The sequence below is a fragment of the Ranitomeya variabilis genome, chromosome 2 (genome assembly GCF_051348905.1).
Source record: "Ranitomeya variabilis isolate aRanVar5 chromosome 2, aRanVar5.hap1, whole genome shotgun sequence".
NCBI lineage: Eukaryota > Metazoa > Chordata > Amphibia > Anura > Dendrobatidae > Ranitomeya > Ranitomeya variabilis.
Window position 1 is genome coordinate 219243794 of NC_135233.1, and position 7298 is coordinate 219251091.

The following is a 7298-nucleotide window of genomic DNA, read 5'->3' on the forward strand; positions in this document are numbered from 1 at the left end:
CTTTTTTCTTGCCATAATACAAATTCTAACAGTCTATTTAGTAGGATTATGAGCTGTGTATCCATCAGACTTCTGCACAACACAACTGATGGTCCCAACCCCATTTATAAGGCAAGAAATCCCACTTATTAAACCTGACAGGGCACACCTGTGAAGTGAAAACCATTCCCGGTGACTACCTCTTGAAGCTCATCAAGAGAATGCCAAGAGTGTGCAAAGCAGTCATCAAAGCAAAAGGTGGCTACTTTGAAGAACCTAGAATATAAGACAATTTCAGTTGTTTCACACTTTTTTGTTAAGTATATAATACCAAATGTGTTAATTCAAAGTTTTGATGCCTTCAGTGTGAATGTACAATTTTCGTAGTCATGAAAATACAGAAAAATCTGTAAATGAGGTGTGTCCAAACTTTTGGTCTGTACTGTATCTTATCAGAAAAATCAACTTCCTTCCTTCTTTGTCAGACACTTCATCCTTTCACAACCCAACTCCTTAACTTATCTCCATTCTGTAAAAACAGCCTCAATTTAGTTTTGGTTGGATATAACGGACTGTAAGTGTCATGTGACAAAACCCATTATACTTTATGTGGAATGGAGATTGAAAAGCAGAATGAGGAAACAAGCAGAGGACACAGGAAAAGTATGTAAAGTTTTCTAAAAAGTGATTGACGTCACATCAGAGATGGATTCACATCCGCACAAATCAGTAATGCAGTGTAATCACCTCCATGCTGCTGCTGCTTCTCTCTGTGTGCAAAAAAACAAACAAACCAGGAGCATTAACCCCTTAGTGACAGAGCCAATTTGGTACTTAATGACCGAGCCAATTTTTACAATTCTGACCAGTGTCACTTTATGAGGTCATAACTCGGGAACGCTTCAACAGATCCTGCTGATTCTGAGATTGTTTTCTCGTGACATATTGTACTTCATGTTAGTGGTAACATTTCTTCGATATTACTTGCGTTTATTTATTAAAAAAATGGAAATATGGCGAAAATTTTGAAAATTTAGCAATTTTCAAAATTTGAATTTTTATTCCCTTACATCAGAGAGATATGTCACACAAAATGGTCAATAAATAACATTTCCCATATGTCTACTTTACATCAGCACAATTTTGGAAAAAAAAAAAAAAAACATTAGGGAGTTATAAGGGTTAAAATTTGACCAGCAATTTCTTATTTTTACAGCAAAATTTACTAAACCATTTTTTTTAGGGACCACCTCACATTTGAAGTCAGTTTGAGGGGTCTATATGGCTGAAAATACCCAAAAGTGACACCATTCTAAAAACTGCACCCCTCAAGGTGCGCAAAACCACATTCAAGAAGTTTATTAACCCTTCAGGTGCTTCACGAGAGCTAAAGCAATGTGGAAGGAAAAAATGAACATTTTACTTTTTTTCACAAACATTTTACTTCAGAACCAATTTTTTTTATTTTCATAAGTGTAAAAAAAGAAAATGAACCACATAATTTGTTGTGCAATTTGTCTGGAGAATGTCGATACGTTATATGTGGGGGGGGACCACTTTTTGGGTGCACAGCAGAGCTCCGAAGGGAAAGAGCGCCATTTGACTTTTTCAACACAGAATTCCCTGGAATTGAGATCGAACACCATGTCGCGTTTGGAGAGCCGCTGATGCGCCTAAACAGTGGAAACCCCCCAAAAGTGACCCCATTTTGGAAACTAGACCCCCTAAGGAACTTATCTAGGTGTGTGGTCAACACTTTGAACCCCCAAGTGCTTCACACAAGTTTATAACGTAGAGCCGAAAAAATTAAAAATCATTTTTTTTTCACAAGAATGATTTTTTCACCCCCAATTTTTTATTTTCCCAAGGGTAGCAAGAAAAATTGGTTCCCAAAAGTTGTTGTACAATTTGTCCTGAGTATGTCGATACCCCGTATGTGGGGGTAAACCTCTGTTTGGGTGCACAGTAGAGCTCAGAAGGGAAGGAGCGCCATTTGGCTTTTTCAACATAGAATTCCCTGGAATTGAGATCGGACACCATGTCGCGTTTGGAGAGGCGCTGATGTGCCTAAACAGTGGAAACCCCCCAAAAGTGACCCCATTTTGGAAACTAGACCCCCTAAGGAACTTATCTAGGTGGGTGGTCAACACTTTGAACCCCCAAGTGCTTCACACAAGTTTATAACGTAGAGCCGAAAAAATTAAAAATCATTTTTTTTTCACAAGAATGATCTTTTCACCGCCAATTTTTTATTTTCCCAAGGGTAGCAAGAGAAATGGTTCCCAAAAGTTGTTGTGCAATTTGTCCTGAGTATGTCGATACCCCATATGTGGGGGTAAACCTCTGTTTGGGTGCACAGTAGAGCTCAGAAGGGAAGGAGCGCCATTTGGCTTTTTCAACATAGAATTCCCTGGAATTGAGATTGGACACCATGTCGCGTTTGGAGAGGCGCTGATGTGCCTAAACAGTGGAAACCCCCCAAAAGTGACCCCATTTTGGAAACTAGACCCCCTAAGGAACTTATCTAGGTGTGTGGTCAACACTTTGAACCCCCAAGTGCTTCACACAAGTTTATAACGTAGAGCCGAAAAAATTAAAAATCTTTTTTTTTTCACAAGAATGATTTTTTCACCCCCAATTTTTTATTTTCCCAAGGGTAGCAAGAGAAATTGGTTCCCAAAAGTTGTTGTACAATTTGTCCTGAGTATGTCGATACCCCGTATGTGGGGGTAAACCTCTGTTTGGGTGCACAGTAGAGCTCAGAAGGGAAGGAGCGCCATTTGGCTTTTTCAACATAGAATTCCCTGGAATTGAGATCGGACACCATGTCGCGTTTGGAGAGGCGCTGATGTGCCTAAACAGTGGAAACCCCCCAAAAGTGACCCCATTTTGGAAACTAGACCCCCTAAGGAATTTATCTAGGTGTGTGGTCAACACTTTGAACCCCCAAGTGCTTCACACAAGTTTATAACGTAGAGCCGAAAAAATTAAAAATCATTTTTTTTTCACAAGAATGATCTTTTCACCCCAAATTTTTTATTTTCCCAAGGGTAGCAAGAGAAATTGGTTCCCAAAAGTTGTTGTTCAATTTGTCCTGAGTATGTCGATACCCCGTATGTGGGGGTAAACCTCTGTTTGGGTGCACAGTAGAGCTCAGAAGGGAAGGAGCGCCATTTGGCTTTTTCAACATAGAATTCCCTGGAATTGAGATTGGACACCATGTCGCGTTTGGAGAGGCGCTGATGTGCCTAAACAGTGGAAACCCCCCAAAAGTGACCCCATTTTGGAAACTAGACCCCCTAAGGAACTTATCTAGGTGTGTGGTCAACACTTTGAACCCCCAAGTGCTTCACACAAGTTTATAACGTAGAGCCGAAAAAATTAAAAATCATTTTTTTCACAAGAATGATCTTTTCACCCCCAATTTTTTATTTTCTCAAGGGTAGCAAGAGAAAATGGTTCCCAAAAGTTGTTGTGCAATTTGTTCTGAGTATGTCTATACCCCGTATGTGGGGGTAAACCTCTGTTTGGGCGCACTGCGGAGCTTGGAAGGGAAGGAGCGCCGTTTGACTTTTTAATCTCTTAATTGTGAGAGCGGACGCCATTTTGGGTTTGTAGATGTGCCTAACAGCAGAAACCCCCCACAACTGACCCTGTTTTGGAAACTACACCCCTCAAAGAATTTAATCAGGGGTATATTGAGCAATTTGAACCCACATGTACGACACAGAGTTTGATAACATTAGGTCGGCATACTGAAAAAATTCATTTTTTTCCACGAGAATCTTGTTTTAGACCTGAATGTCTCACTTTTTCAGAAATAACATCAAAAAGTGGACCCCACAATTCGTTACCCACTTTATTATGAGTGCAGCGATATCCCATATGTAGTCAAAAAGTTCTGTTTGGACAAATGGCAGGGCGTGGACAGAAAGGGGCACAATGTGACAAATTTGGCTTTATTTGAAATTGAAGATCCAGGACCCATTCAAAGCTTCTAGAGACATTGAGCAAAAAAGAAAATCCTTCCAGGAATTATTACTCACAGAGGGAGGCATGCTCCTAAAACACATTGGCTGACTATAAAATTGGTCTTGCTAACAAAACAGTTGTCCCGCATTTGCGTATATTGTAGCAGGAAGAATAAACTACTGGAATGAAGGGCAAAATGTGTAGGAAAATGCAGCCAACTATGTGGCAAATCGGAGTTTGTTCCAAAGATGAAAGAACACCATCAGGGCTAGAATGGCAGACACTTTCAGAGACTGGTCGTACAACGTCCTTTTAGCTCCATCAATCCCTATATGGGGACAAATGTGCCAATAGACGTGGTACACCATAGCAAGCTCCCACCCGCCAAGGTCAGAACCGCTATATGCACAAAACAACCAGTTCTCTATAGAAAGTATTGTCTGGTACCAGAGGTTCGGCAAGAACCATAAAGTAAAGCCCATAGTGTATAAGTACGGAACTTCCTAATTTTTTTAGAAATCCTACAATAAAATGATCATGCCCGTATCATCAACATAAATATAAGTAATATAAATGGAAGCCAAAGTTTTGTGTAGCAAGACAGTCATAAAAAATGGTCAAAAATGTTTGTGAGTAATCAAGTCCTAAAATTCATTTTCAGATGATCTCACTTTTCAAGATCATTTCTGGGGTCCACATTCTAACGCTTATTGACATGGGTACGTGGACGAGAATTTGTTGGAATAGTAGTTTGGCATGGGATTGATCAAGTTCTAGAATTGTCAGATGACCTGACTTTGCAAGAACATTTGTGGGGTCCACACTCTAGAGCGTACAGACGTGGGTACGTGGATGAGAATTTGTTGGGATAGTAGTTTGGTATGGGATTGATCAAGTTCTGGAATTAATTATGAAATGGGGTAAAATGGGATCTACTAATTAAAATAATATTTATCAATTGTTCCAAATTGTACTACTTGGGCCACTAAGCAGAAAATAAAAATTATTGAAAAAAACAAACAAACTAATAATTGTAGGTGGTGTGGTAGGTCTCAAAACAGGGGGAGATACAAAGGCCTGGTTGGGATGGGCATGTGGGGCAATAGAATCGGGAATCACTCCGTCTGCCATGCTTTCTGCAAACTCTGCACCTTTTTTGAGGATACCTTTGGGTGGGAGTGACAGGGACAGGGTGAGGAAAATGGCGTTCTGAAAGTCTCCGGGAATCCTCAGAGTCGAAGGCTTCCCCCGGTGCCATGGACTCAAATATGAGGCTCTCCACAACTTTTTCCTGAAAGTGCAGGAACGTAAGTGGTCCTTGTGATTTTTTATATAGGACAAAACTGTTATATGTGGCAGTTTGGATTAGATAGATTGCCACCTTTTTATACCATGCCCTGGTCTTCCTCTTGACCAGGTATGGTTGCAGAACCTGGTCTGACAAGTCTACGCCACCCATGTGTTTGTTGTAGTCTGTGACGCAGACAGGTTTTTCTTTGTCCCTGGTGGCACCCCTCTCTCTGACCGTCACAGTGGTGTCCGTATGCAGTGTGGAAAGCATGAAGACGTCCTTCCTGTCTTTCCACTTCACTGCAAGAAGTTGGTCGCTTGCAAGTGAGAATGACGCCCCCCTCTCCAAGCGTCTGGACACCAACTGTGACGGAAGCCCCACTCTATTTTTCCTCACTGTCCCACAGGCCCCTGTATTTGCAGCATGTAGGGATTTGTATAGGGGGATGCTCGTGTAATAGTTGTCCGTATACACGTGGTACCCTTGATTGAGAAAGGGCGTCATTAGCTCCCAGACAATTTTGCCTGGGATACCAATTGTCTGGGGGCAGTTTGGGGGGTTTATTTGGCGGTCCCTACCTTCATAAATTAAAAAGGTGGACGTGTACCCTGATGAGCTCTCGCATGCTTTATATAATTTTACGCCATATTTGGCTCTCTTGGAGGGAATAAATTGGCGGAATGACAGACGGCCCTTGTAGCTCATCAAGGACTCGTCGACTGCCACATTTTGCTCTGGGGTATAGGAATTTAGAAAGGAAGTTTTTAGGAGGGAAATTAGGGGTCTTAATTTATTTAGCCGATCGTAGTTGGGGTCAGTTCTTGGGAGGGCTTGGGAATTGTCACTAAAGTGGAGGAATCTCATCAGGGCTTCGTAACGGACTCGGGTCATGACTGCTGCAAATACAGGGGTGCAGTGGACAGCTTTTGTTGCCCAGTAAGAGCGGAGAGTGGGTTTTTTGACTATACCCATATTCAGGGTGAGGCCTAAGAATTTTTTTATTTCGGGGACATTTGTGGGGATCCAGGAACGGGAATGAAAGGCATTGGGTTTTTGGGAAATATACTGGCGGGCATATAGGTTGGTTTGGTGGACGATTAATTGCAGGACTTCGGGGCTAATGAAAATTTCAAAAAAATCAATGGGGGTAAAATTGGCGACATTTACTTTTATTCCAGGGACTGCAGAAAAAGGGGGAATTTGAGGGGAAAATGAGGTGTCATTATACCACAGCGGTGGGGGGACTGCGGTACTTGGTCCTGCCTCTGAAGCTTCAGCAGTGACGACCGACTCCGCTACCATCGGGCCGGGGGATCCCGTGGACGAAGAGTCGTCATCACTGTCTGAAAACTGCTCAGCTTCAGAGGCAGATTCTGTTTCACTGCCGGAGCTGCCGGAGCAAAGCAGGCTGTAAGCTTGCTCCGCGCTGAAACTTCTGCGGGCCATTTTATTTCCAACCCTAACCCTAACCCTAACCCTAACCCTAACCCTAAAAAAAAAATTTTAAAAAAATTATAATTTTTTTTTTTTTTTTTTTTTTTTAATAATCCCCTGCTTATGACGCAGGGATTACGGGGAACGGGGGTGGGTAAATTTGATGTTGGCGGATATAGAAATGGCTTTTTTTATTACTGACAGGGCAGCGCTTGATATGTAGTCTCTCTCTCTTCTCTCCCAGAACAACTACAAGGAGAGAAGAGAGAGGTACAGCCCAAGTGCTGCCATGTTTATAAAACATTAGGGGTTTTGATCACTGTGATAGGACATATCACAGTAATCAAAACCCAGCAGCCTATGAGAAAATTCTCACAGGTTGCTGGGTCTCTGCTGGCAGATCATGGCAGGTGCATTGCGCATGCGCCCGCCATTTTCTTCCAGCAGAGAAGAAGAAGGGGGGCCGGGAGCTGCGGGCTGTGGGCTGGGGACCGGGGACCGGGGGACACACCGGAGGTATGGTGGGGGGCTCTGGGGACTCTTATTTCTCTCCCTTCTGATGTACGATCACATCAGAGGGGAGAGAAATGAAAAGCAAACTTTTTTTTTTTTTTTTACAAAC